The 12,976-nt window shown below is 46.1% G+C and overlaps 2 non-coding genes across 2 annotated transcripts; both read right to left on the bottom strand.

Moving 5' to 3' along the window:
* Nucleotides 1-7,549: 7,549 nt before the first annotated feature.
* On the bottom strand, nt 7,550-7,624 carry Trnat-ugu (transfer RNA threonine (anticodon UGU)). Its single transcript has one exon. It is a non-coding gene; the product is annotated as a tRNA-Thr (tRNA).
* Nucleotides 7,625-9,573: 1,949 nt separating this feature from the next.
* On the bottom strand, nt 9,574-9,648 carry Trnai-uau (transfer RNA isoleucine (anticodon UAU)). The gene has a single exon. It is a non-coding gene; the product is annotated as a tRNA-Ile (tRNA).
* Between the last annotated feature and the right edge of the window lie 3,328 nt (nt 9,649-12,976).

Raw genomic sequence — 12,976 nt, 5'->3', positions numbered from 1 at the left:
CACAGTTTCAGGAAAAACCAATCTTGTGAAACACAACTGGCGGTTTCATAGTTTTATACTCTGTATCACGCAAACAGCGACGCAGGTGAAAAAATAGATACCATCTTCCTCGAATTTCACTCTGCTAACGTTGTCGATGCCGAATGTTCAACAGAAACGGTAGTAACATCGGCTGTGCTCCTATGGAGTGTAGTAGGACCGGGTTCGATTCCCGGCGGGGTCAGGGATTTTCTCTGCCTCGTGATGGCTGGGTGTTGTGTGCTGTCCTTAGGTTAGTTAGGTTTAAGTAGTTCTAAGTTCTAGGGGACTTATGACCACAGCAGTTGAGTCCCATAGTGCTCAGAGCCATTTGAGCCATTTTTTTTTTTTTTTGTAGTAGGACCACTAATGTTCACAGTATAAGTAAACGATTTGTCAAATAGGTCCAGCAGCACTATTACATTGTTCGCTGAGGATGCTGTTGTCTGCTGTTCATTTTCGTCATTGGATGATCATAAGGAAGAGCAGAAGGACTATCACGTCCTTGGTATAATGAACAGCAGTCTCCTGTAATGTAGTTCAGTGTAGGTTCAAATGGCTCTGAGCACTATGCGACTTAACTTCTGAGGTCATCAGTCGCTTAGAACTCAGAACTAATTAAACCTAACTAACCTAAGGACATCACACACATCCATGCCCAAGGCAGGATTCGAACCTGCGACCGTAGCGGTCGCGCGGTTCCAGACTGCAGCGCCTAGAACCGCACGGCCACTCCGGCCGGCCATCAGTTCAGTGTAGGATAATGTAAATCACAAATGGGAGAATCCGATAGTATCTGATTAAAAAATTATTGGTCAACATCTGAAGCCTGTCACATCATTTACGTATTTACTTCAATTCTACGAAGCTGGTAGAAATGGAAACGTTATCAGTACCCCACTTAGTTTAAACGAGGTAGTGTAATAGGGCTACAAGAAGCAGGATGTTCCTTCTGTGATATTGCAGAGAGACTTGGCACAATTGTAGCCACTGCATATGATTGGTGGCAGCGGTGGTCACGAGAACCGGACTTTGGACGGCCACGTGGTAATACCGAGAGGGAGGAACAAGTTGTTCGGCGTATGGCTGTGACGCATCGTACTGCAGCTGCAGCAACAATGCCAGCAGCAGGTCACACCACAGTGGCCCCACGAACTGTTACAAATCGGTTACTGCAAGGACAGCTCCGAGCCAGGTGCCTTCTAGCGTGCATTCCATTGATCCCAAACTACCGCCATTTGCGACTTCAGTGGTTATTTATTATTTATCGTATAGCATGCCAGCAGCATATACAGGGCGAGTCACCTAACGTTACCGCTGGATATATTTCGTAAACCACATCAAATACTGACGAACCGATTCCACAGACCGAACGTGAGGAGAGGGGCTAGTGTAATTGTTTAATACAAACCATACAAAAATGCACGGAAGTATGTTTTTTAACACAAACCTACGTTTTTTAAATGGAACCCCGTTAGGTTTGTTAGCACATCTGAACATATAAACAAATACGTAATCAGTGCCGTTTGTTGCATTGTAAAATGTTAATTACATCCGGAGATATTGTAACCTAAAGTTGACGCTTGAGTACCACTCCTCCGCTGTTCGATCGTGTGTATCGGAGAGCACCGAATTACGTAGGGATCCAAAGGGAACGGTGATGGACCTTAGGTACAGAAGAGACTGGAACAGCACATTACGTCCACATGCTAACACCTTTTTATTGGTCTTTATCACTGCCGCACAGGTACATTACCACGAGGGGTGAGGTACACGTACACACGTGGTTTCCGTTTTCAATAAAGGAGTGGAATAGAGTGTGTCCCGACATGTCAGGCCAATAGATGTTCAATGTGGTGGCCATCATTTGCTGCACACAATTGCAATCTCTGGCATAATGAATGTCGTACCACCGCAGTACATCAGGTGTAATGTCGCCGCAGGCTGCCACAATACGTTGTTTCATATCCTCTGGGTTTGTAGGTACATAGCGGTACACATTCTCCTTTAACGTACCCCACAGAAAGAAGTCCAGAGGTGTAATATGAGGAGAACGGGCTGGCCAATTTATGCGTCCTCCACGTCCTATGGAACGGCCGTCGAACATCCTGTCAAGGGTGAGCCTAGTGTCAATTGCGGAATGTGCAGGTGCCCCACCATGCTGATACCTCATACGTCGACGCGTTTCCAGTGGGACATTTTCCAGCAACGTTGGTAGATCATTCAGTAGAAACGCGATGTATGTTGCAGTGCTCTCCGATACACACGATCGAATAGCGGAGGAGTGGTACTCAGGCGTCAACTTTAGGTTACAATATCTCCGGATATAATTAACATTTTACAATGCAACAAACGGCACTGATTACGTGTTTGTTTGTATGTTCAGATGTGCTAACAAAACTAACGGGGTCCCATTTAAAAAAAACCTAGGTTTGTGTTAAAAAACATACTTCCGTGCATTTTTGTATGGTTTGTATTAAACAATTACACTAGCCCCACTCCTCACGTTCGGTCTGTGGAATCGGTTCGTTAGTATTTGATGTCGTTTACGAAATATATCCAGTGGTAACGTTAGGTGACTCACCCTGTATACAAAAATCGTCATTATATTGCAAAGGAATATACAGGGTGTTTATAAATGAATATCGGGTTTTTAACGCTTTATAATATTTATTATATTAAACTTACCGTTATAAATGATACATCAAATGAAAGAGCAACTCAAACAAATTTACCAAGAACCTTATAAATGTTCAATGTGAGCACCATTTGTCACACGGCACACATCAAGTCTATAGCCGAGTTCTTCCCAAACATTGATAAGTGTGTCTTCAGTGATTGTAACAACAGCTGCTTCAACCCGGTTTCTTAATTCAGGGAGGTCTGCTGGTAGCGGAGGCGCGTACACACGATCCATGATGAAGCCCCTAAGGAAAAAAATCGCATGGCGTTGGGTTGGGTGAACGTGGAGGCCATGCAAAGCAAGCCCTGTCAATGGGCCCCACTGCGGCTTATCCAGCGCTTGGGTACAGTGAAGTTCAACCAATCGCATACTTCGCTATGCCAGTAGGGTGGCGCACCATCTTGCTGGAAAATGAAGTTCTCTGGCTCATCGTCTTCCAACTGAGGGAACAGCCATTGCTCTAGTGTATCAAGGTAAGAAGTGCCAGATACAGTAGGTTCACCAAAAAAGAAAGGCCCATAAACTTTCCGCCGGGATACGGCACAAAAAACAGTCACTTTAGGGGAATCTCGTTGCATTTGTACCACCTTGCGAGGATTTTCTGAGCCCCTGATGCGAGCATTGTGAGTGTCAACATGTCCACTAAGGTGAAAGGTCGATTCATCACTGAAGGCAACATGATCCAGAAAATTTTCATCGTCATGAAACAGCATTTCGTTTGTGTTGCGGATTGCAGCGGAAACATTGCGCGCTGCGCGTGCGCACTGGTGCCAAACACAACTGTTTGAGTTGCTCTTTCATTTGAAATGTCATTTATAACTTTAAGTTTAATGTAATAAATATTATGAAGCGTTAAAACCTCGATATTCATTTATAAACGCCCTGTATATATAAATACATTTAAAATAATAAACTAGTGAATAAAATATTTCTTATAATGTCAAGCGAGAGTTCATTGGAGAGCAGAGTCGAGGTCTGTTGTGTTTTCTGACGAAAGCTGGTTCTGTTTCGGTGCCAGTGATGACCGTGTGTTAGTTGTAAAGAGGCCAGTTGAGGGCCTGCTACCAACCTTTGTCCGCAGCTCGTGGTCGTGCGGTAGCGTTCTCGCTTCCCGCGCCCGGGTTCCCGGGTTCGATTTCCGGCGGGGTCAGGGATTTTCTCTGCCTCGTGATGACTGGGTGTTGTGTGATGTCCTTAGGTTAGTTAGGTTTAAGTAGTTCTAAGTTCTAGGGGACTGATGACCATAGATGTTAAGTCCCATAGTCCTCAGAACCATTTGAACCAACCTTTGTAAGTGCGTATGACAGCAGGATCATTCTCGCGCTTATCCCACGCACCCTGACTGTGAATTTGTACGTCACTCTGATGATCCTACCTGTTGTGCTGCCATTAATGAACAGCATTCCAGCAGGTATTTTCCAACAGGATAACGCTTGCCCACACACCAGTGGTGTAGCCCAACATGCTCTGCATGGTGTCAACATGTTGCTTTGGCTTGTTCGATAACTAGATCTGTCTCCAATCGAGAACATATGGGCATCAGCGGACGACAACACCAACGTCATTCACAAACAGCGTTAAGACTGTCTTAAGTGCTGTAGGCATGGAACTTCATTACACGAACTGACATGCGGCACCTGTACAGCACAATGCAGTCAATTTGCATGCTCGTCTTCAACATTCTGGCGGCTACACCGGCTATTAATGTACCAGCATTTTACATCTGTATTGCTTATCTCGCGCTTACACTAACCTGTGATCTTGCAATGTTAATCACTTAAATACGTTACTTAAACAAATGTGTTCCTGAAAGTACATTGGAAATAAAGTCTCATGCTTCTTGACAGAGCGTAGGGGAAGGATGCGGGAGACCCGCACCGCCGTACTAGGCAAGGTCCTAAGGGAGGTGGTTTGCCGTTGCCTTCCTCCGACCGTAATGGGGATGAATGATGAAGACGACACAACAACACCCAGTCATCTCCGGCCAGGTGAAAATCCCTGACCTCTCTGGGAATCGAACCCGGGACCCTGTCCTCGAGAAGCGAGAACGCTACCGAGAGACCACGAGCTGCAGACCGAAAGTACATTACTGTACATTAATTATCTTTTGATGTTGCAATTTTTTCCGTCATTGTAAATTTATGGCACAGTCTGACTAAAAGAAGGGATCAGCTGGTTTATTTATTTAGTTATTTATACATGTCCAGAAATAACATATTAAATATAATTTATCATACATAGCATATCATACATATATACTACAAGTATTACAGAGAATATGTGCATATTTATATTCCATGCTGCGCAGAATTCCGCTCCACAGACTGCCTTATCATTGGCGATAATCAGATCGTCCATGGACACAGGTTGCGACAGTTTTCTGCAGTTGAGTAGGTGCTGATGGTCTTGGGGTTCACCACACTCACATAGTTCGTCCCCTGAGATGTATCCCCATTTCTTCATGTTCTCCTTGCACCGAGATACTCCAGTTCTCAATCTATTGAGTACCTTCCATGTCGTGTATGGGAGATGATAACCTGTAGCATGTTCTTCCTTGGGGTTGTCCCAATATTTCTCTGATGATGAGCTACGCCAGAGTTGTATCCTATAGTCTGCAGGTGATGTCTGGATTGGTTGCGTTGTCCGGAGAAAACGTTTTCTCGACTTGAATCTTGGTGTTTGATGTTCGCATCCAAATAGGCGGTGTCTCTGATCCGTCTCCTGCTTCTTTCTTTCCACTTCAGCTGCTATTCTCCTTGGATATCTGGAGGTGCTATGCCCATGAGGTGGTAGATTTTGTCAACAGGGGTTGCCCGCAAGCAGCCGGTTACAATTCGTCCTGTTTCATTTAGATTTACCTGTTTGGCATGGCTGGAGTTCTGCCATACAGGTGCTGCGTATTCAGCAGCGGAGAAGCACAAAGCGAGGGCAGATGTGCGTAGGACCTGTGGGTGTGCTCCACAGTTGTTGCCGGTCAGTTTCCTAATAATGTTGTTCCTCGCACTGACTTTCATTTTTGTATCTGTACAATGGTCCTTGACAGTGAGGGACCGGTCCAACTTCACTCCGAGGTTTTGGGGTGTCACAGTGGGTCAGCTGGTGACCTCTCCAGGTTATTCTGTTTCCTCCGTGCCTCTCTGTTCTGTAAGTGGAATGCACACACTTGTATTTTGGAGGGGTTTTGCTTCAGGTAGTTGCTATCGTAGTACACTACTGGCCATTAAAATTGTTACACCAAGAAGAAATGCAGATGATAAACGGGTATTCATTGGGCAAATATATTATACTAGAACTGACATGTGATTACATCTTCATGCAGTTTGGGTGCATAGATCCTGAGAAATCAGTACCCAGAACAACCACCTCTGGCCGTAATAACGGCCTTGATACGCCTGCACATTGAGTCAAACAGAGCTCGGATGGCGTGTACAGGTACAGCTGTCCATGCAGCCTCAACACTTCAAGAGTAGTGACTGGCGTATTGTGTCGAGCCAGTTGCTCGGCCACCATTGACCAGACGTTTTCAGTTGGTCAGAGATCTGGAGAATGTGCTGGCCAGGGCAGCAGTCGAACATTTTCTGTATCCAGAAAGTCCCGTACAGGACCTGCAACATGCGGTCGTGCATTATCCTGCTGAAATGAAGGGTTTCGCAGGAATCGAATGAAGGGTAGAGCCATAGGTCGTAACACATCTGAAATGTAACGTCCACTGTTCGAAGTGCAGTCAGTGCGAACGAGATGTGACCGAGACGTGTAACCAATGGCACCCCATACCATCACGCCGGGTGAGACGCCAGTATAGCGATGACGAATGCACGCTTCCAATGTGCGTTCACCGCGATGTCGCCAAACACGGATGTGACCATCATGATGCTGTAAACAGAACCTGGATTAATCCGAAAAAATGACGTTTTGCCATTCGTGCACCCAGGTTCGTCGTTGAGTACACCATCTCAGGCACTCCTATCTGTGATGCAGCGTCAAGGGTAACCGCAGCCATGGTCTCCGAGCTGATATTCCATGCTGCTGCAAACGTCGTCGAACTGCTCGTGCAGATGGTTGTTGTCTTGCAAACTTCCCCATCTGTTGACTCAGGGATCGAGACGTGGCTGCACGATCAGTTACAGCCATGCGGATAATATGCCTGTCATCTCGACTGCTAGTCATACGAGGCCGTTGGGATCCAGCACGGCGTTCCGTATTACCCTCCTGAACCCACCAATTCCATATTCTGCTAACAGTCATTGGATCTAGACCAATGCGAGCAGCAATGTCGCGATGCGATAAACCGCAATCGCGATAGGCTACAAGCCGACCTTTATGAAAGTTGGAAACGTGACGGTACGCATTCCTCCTCCTTAGACGAGGCATCACAACAACGTTTCACCAGGCAGCGCCGGTCAACTGGTGTTTGTGTATGAGAAATCGGTTGGAAACTTTCCTCATGTCAGCACATTGTAGGTGTCGCCACCGGCGCCAGCCTTGTGTGAATGCTCTGAAAAGCTAATCATTTGCATATCACAGCATCTCCTTCCTGTCGGTTAAATTTCGCGTCTGTAGCACGTCATCTTCGTGGTGTAGCAATTTTAATGGCCAGTAGTGTAGTTAGATAATGCCTCAAGGCTTATTGTGAGTTTTTCTTCCACCTCCTCGGAAGTTCTACCTTGCGCGGCAAGTGCCGGTACTACACATCCTGAGGCATCTATGAATTCTCAATTTGGTAATGGGAGGAAGTGGAGTGGAGGTGGGAGGGAGGGCGGAGACTGCAGAGCGAAACCAATGATCGAATACAGCATGCAGACTCAAATGATTGTAGCAATGAAATGATAAGGACATGTTGAAAATGTGTGCCCCGACCGGGACTCGAACCCGGGATCTCCTGCTTACATGGCAGACGCTCTATCCATCTGAGCCACCGTGGGCACAGAGGATAGTGCGTCTGCAGGGACTTATCCCTTGCACGCTCCCCGTGAGATCCACATTCCCAACATGTCCACACCACTACATCCGTAGTGCGCCTAATAGATGTTTGCCCAACATACTCATTACTCGTGGCAGATTAATCTACCAAGTCCCGTACGAGTTCGGGCATAGCGTGTGTGTTCGCACAAGAAGGTCAATGGCCGGGAAGCCATATTTTAACTATATATATGACGGTAGTATCTAAAGAACAGTTACCGTGGATGACCATGCAGCTTTGCTAGAAATGAAATGATAATTAAATGGACACCTACACTAACGCCTGTTTGCAGCTAGGATGTCCATTTAATTATCATTTCATTTCTAGCAAAGCTGGATGGTCATCCACGGTAACTGTTCTTCAGGGAACAGATACTACCGTCATATATATGATTGTAGCAGTTATGCCGAGATGAAAAGCCTTGCACAGGATAGACTAGCGTGGAGAGTTGCAGGAAACTAGTATTGAGACTGGGCTACACATCCCGTAACGTGCGGCAGGGACGGCGAACGACTCGTCGCAGCCGTCGTGGCGGCTGGTGGTGCTGCTGACGTTCATGCTGTCGCTGCTGATAAACACGTACTACTCGGCCAGCATGACGGTGACGCTGCTGCTGCCGCCGCCCGTCGTCTACCGCTCGCTGGCCGACATGGTGCGCGGGGACGTGCGCCTCGCCCTGCACAACACGCCGGACATGCTACAGCTGCTGCAGGTATCTAGCGTCGGCCCTAGCCCCGTTAACCGACTGCCGAAACAAGTTTCTAGATATGAAACTTCCTGGCAGATTAAAACTGTGTGCCAGACCGAGACTCGAAAGGTCCCGAGTTCGAGTCTCGGTCCGGCACACAGTTTTAATCTGCCAGGAAGTTTCATATCAGCGCACACTCCGCTGCAGAGTGAAAATCTCATTCTGGAAACATCCCCCAGGCTGTGGATAAGCCATGTCTCCGCAATATCCTTTCTTTCAGGAATGCTAGTTCTGCAAGGTTCGCAGGAGAGCTTCTGTAATGTTTGGAAGGTAGGAGACGAGGTACTGGCACAAGTAAAGTTGTGAGGACGGGGCGTGAGTCGTCCTTGGGTAGCTCAGTGGTAGAGCACATGCCCGCGTAAGGCAAAGGTCCCGACTTCGAGTCTCGGTCCGGCACACAGTTTTAATCTGCCAGGAAGTTTCATATCAGCGCACACTCCGCTGCAGAGTGAAAATCTCATTCAAGTTTCTAGATAGTTGCAACAGCGATCAACCTAGGCTCCTGTCTAACCGAGTACAGTACCTCCCTGTGTTGTTACCTGCTCTCCACGCACATTTTGGGTACAAATATGGGGAAACATTCACGGTTTGGTTTCGTTAATAAACTTCAGTGCCATCTGGTATGATGCAGACGCGGAAATACTGGAATGAAAATTTAAACTGAAATCGATACTGAGTTCAATTTGTAATTTCTGAAAACAGGCAAACAATAGCGCCTCCTTGTTTCTTTGTGACGCACCTGTATGGATCAGGAGGTGGGCATAGAAGACGCTGACAAAGATAACCAGGACAATTCCTTAACATACTGGCATCGTGATCCAGCGATTACCAGATTAGAAGTTATTGTCTAGCATGGAACATCGAAGTCTTATTTTGAAATAGCCGTGCGGGATTAGCCGAGCGGTCTAAGCGCTGCAGTCATGGACTGTGCGGCTGGTCCCGGAGGAGGTTTGAGTCCTCCCTCGGGCATGGTTGTGTGTGTTTGTCCATAGGATAATTTAGGTTAAGTAGTGTGTAAGTTTAGGGACTGATGACCTTAGTAGTTAAGTCCCATAAGATTTCACACACATTTGAACATTTTTTTATTTTGAAATGATAATTAAATCAAGACCCTAAGCTGTCGACGGGCGTTGATATACATCAACGGGGACAGTTGTAAATGTGTGCATCGACCGGGACTCGAACCCGGGATCTCCTGCTTATATGGCAGACGCTCTGACCATCTGAGCCACCGAGGGCACAGAGGATAGTGCGACTGCAAGGATTTATCCCTTGCACGCTCCCCGTGAGACCCACATTCCCGACTTAATGTCCACACACTACATTCGTAGTACCCCTGCCCATTAGACTCATTACTCGCGGCAGACAACCTTACCGAGTCCCGTAAGAGTTCGGGCAATGCGTGTGCATCCAGCACAGAACAAGAAGGTCAATGGCCGGTTAGCCATGTCGTACTTGTCCCCATATTTCGGACATGGCCGAAAGAACAGATACCATCTTCATATAGTTAAGGCTAACCGGCCATTGACCTTCTTCTGTGCTGAATGCACACGCATTGCCCGAACTCTTACGGGACTCGGTAAGATTGTTTGCCGCGAGTGAGTGTAATGGGCAGCGGCACTACGAATGTAGTGTGTGGACATTAAGTTGGGAATGTGGGTCTCACGGGGACCGTGCACGCGATAAATCCCTGTAGTCGTCCTATCCTCTGTGCCCTCGGTGGCTCAGATGGATGCAGCGTCTTCCAGGTAAGCAGGACATCCCGGGTTCGAGTCCCGGTCGGGGCGCACATTTTCAACCGTCCCCGTTGTGGGGCGGCGGATAGTATTTTTGTTTGTTGATTTATATAAAATTTGTTTGTAGAAACACTGCATTTCACGGCCGATTAACCATATGTGCGGCGGTGGGTGGAATTATTGTTGTTAAAAATGTTCTCATTATTTATGCTGGTTATTTATGCTGTCTTTCGCCGTTCTCAACACTGGCTCTCTAACTACAATATTGGCAACCAGAAAGTGATTAGCAAAACGTGAAGCCTGTAATTAGAATTCCTAGTGCCCACTTTATCTGAGAATACACTTATAGTTACAGCTTATAGCTCTGAGGAATTAGGAGATTGTCTGGGATTTATAATCAAAAACAGTCGTGAAAAAACGTCCTGTATTCTGAAAGTCACAGATGGAAACAAAAGAATCCACACAATCTAACTAACAGAGCAGTTCAGAGTCTAATGCGCTGATGCCACTATAAATGTCCAAATTAAATGTTTAAATGAATACTCGCCATAATTTGATGATAAGGTTCATCAAACGCCACGCTAACTAATGGTAGAATGTTTGTCCCGCGACGGCACGTGAAAATACGACAATACGCAAACTGAAGATCGATAATTAAAGTCAACCCAGAATTAACACTTCACTCGAAAATGATTTCATGGTTACACGTATCCCGAGTAACTTAATACAGTATCCGAGGCTGTTTGTAGCAATGATACCGACGCGACGCGACTCGACTCCCGACACAGATGGCGTGTTATTCAGCGTCTGGAGAGAACTGGGGCCTTGCTTCCTCGCGCAGCGTTCTTATATATAAAGCCGCGGTGCGGACGCTAAGGGAACGCCTGATCAAATCGGCTCTCCCGACTAGCCGCTGGGCTAGTAATGCACCACTTTAAGTTACCGAATAAATCGTAGCTTCTTTTACTGATGGCCGATGAAGCTCTCAATTTAAATGTGCATTCAACACACAGGTAAGTAATCATAATAAAAGTTTGACGTGGCTAAGTTAAATATTTTGGGTGAGAGAATTAATTTAATTACACTGCACGCAGTAGACGAGCTCTGAACTGGCCCTTTGGAGATACGCTATCGCTATAGTTTTATAGGTATTCAAATGAAACTTCTCACATCCTTATGGTGATAGCGGATCTCAATTCTACTTAAATATAAACATCCTAGCCTTATTTATTAGCCTACTTAATCTATCTTGCTTCCTTAGGTTTTAAGACGAAAACCAGAAAATCATGAATTTCCACTAAAGTCTTAATTTGTGAGATCCAGAAGACTGTTTTTATTAAATAATTATGAAAAATGAATCTAATTATCAATTTTTAATTCTCTAGCTCTTTTCTGTTGCGCCAATGATTTTTACAGAAAAACGTCCAAATTTCGAAAATGGCTAAAGTTATCGAACTGATATTCAACACATGTTGTTTTAGTATTACTCCTGACATGCTAGAACCGTTTTAGGTTATTTGCTTGATTTTTAAAGTATTGCGCAACATTAATGACGTCAGAGCTAGTTACAGCGGACTGGCTGGCACACAGTGGAAAGACTGATGTGAATTTACTACAGCGTGAGTAGGCTGCTTCCCTACACTGTTGATGTATATCAAGGCCTGTGGACAGCTTAGAGTCTTGATTTAATTATCATTTCATTCTAAGGGAGCTGCATAAAGCTTCTTTTGGTTGGTTTGGCACTGCGTTTACTACACGGTAAACATCGTGTCCCCTGTTATACGGGACTACCGAGAAAGAGCGAAGGAAGGAACGTACAGCAGATGGATTAGGGTTTAATGTATTCCAGAATGATGTCATTAGAGACAGAGCACAAGCCCGCGTTGTGTAAAGGATGGGGAAGGAAATCGACTGCACCCTTTCAAAGGAATCATCCCTGTATTTGCCTGGGGCAGTTTAGGGAAATCACGGAAAACCAAAATCTGGATGAACGGACAAGGATTTGAACCAGCGTCCTCCAGAATGCGGGTCCAATGTGCTAACCACTGCGCAATCTCGCTAGACGACAGTTACGACTATTTCTTTCAACAATATCGATGCTGCAACGTAACTTCCATAAGAACACTATGCAAATGGCACTGGCGACAGAATGAAAAATACCGCGTTTCAATTTAATCTTCACTTTTATTTCTTAATGTACGTGGTGGATACACCGTTTCCCAAAAGATCACCGAAGTTAAGCACCTTCGGGTGTGACCACTACTTCGACGGATGAACGTCCGGATGCGCCGTGTGCTGTTGACAATTTTCCCCTCGAAACTTCCTGGCAGATTAAAACTGTGTGCCGGACCGAGACTGGAACTCGGGACCTTTGCCTTTCGCGGGCAAGTGCTCTATTGCATCTGCTCGGGGCGGACGTCGTAAGACATCCGTTTTAAGTTCGTTGTTGATCGATTAGCTCAGTTTTTTTATTACAGAGGGCCGCTAACCTGCTGACCGAACACGCTGAGCTACCGTGCCGGCGGTCGACTGAGCTACCCACGCACGACTCACGTCCCGCCCTCACAGCTTTAATTCCGCCAGTACCTCGTCTCCTACCTTCCAAACTTCACAGAAGCTCTCCTGCGAACCTTGCAGAACTTGCACTCCTGGAAGAAAGGATATTGCGGAGACATGGCTTAGCCACAGTTTGGGGGATGTTTCTAGAATGAAATTTTCACTCTACAGCGGAGTGTTCGCTGATATGAAACTTCCTGGCAGATTAAAACTGTGAACCGGACAGAGACACGAAGTCGGGACCTTTGCCTTCCGCGGGCAAGTGCTCTATCGGC

The sequence above is a fragment of the Schistocerca nitens genome, chromosome 3 (genome assembly GCF_023898315.1).
Source record: "Schistocerca nitens isolate TAMUIC-IGC-003100 chromosome 3, iqSchNite1.1, whole genome shotgun sequence".
Classification (NCBI taxonomy): Eukaryota; Metazoa; Arthropoda; class Insecta; order Orthoptera; family Acrididae; genus Schistocerca; species Schistocerca nitens.
Note: the sequence above shows the minus strand (reverse complement) of the source record. Positions and strands in the feature narration are given on the sequence as shown.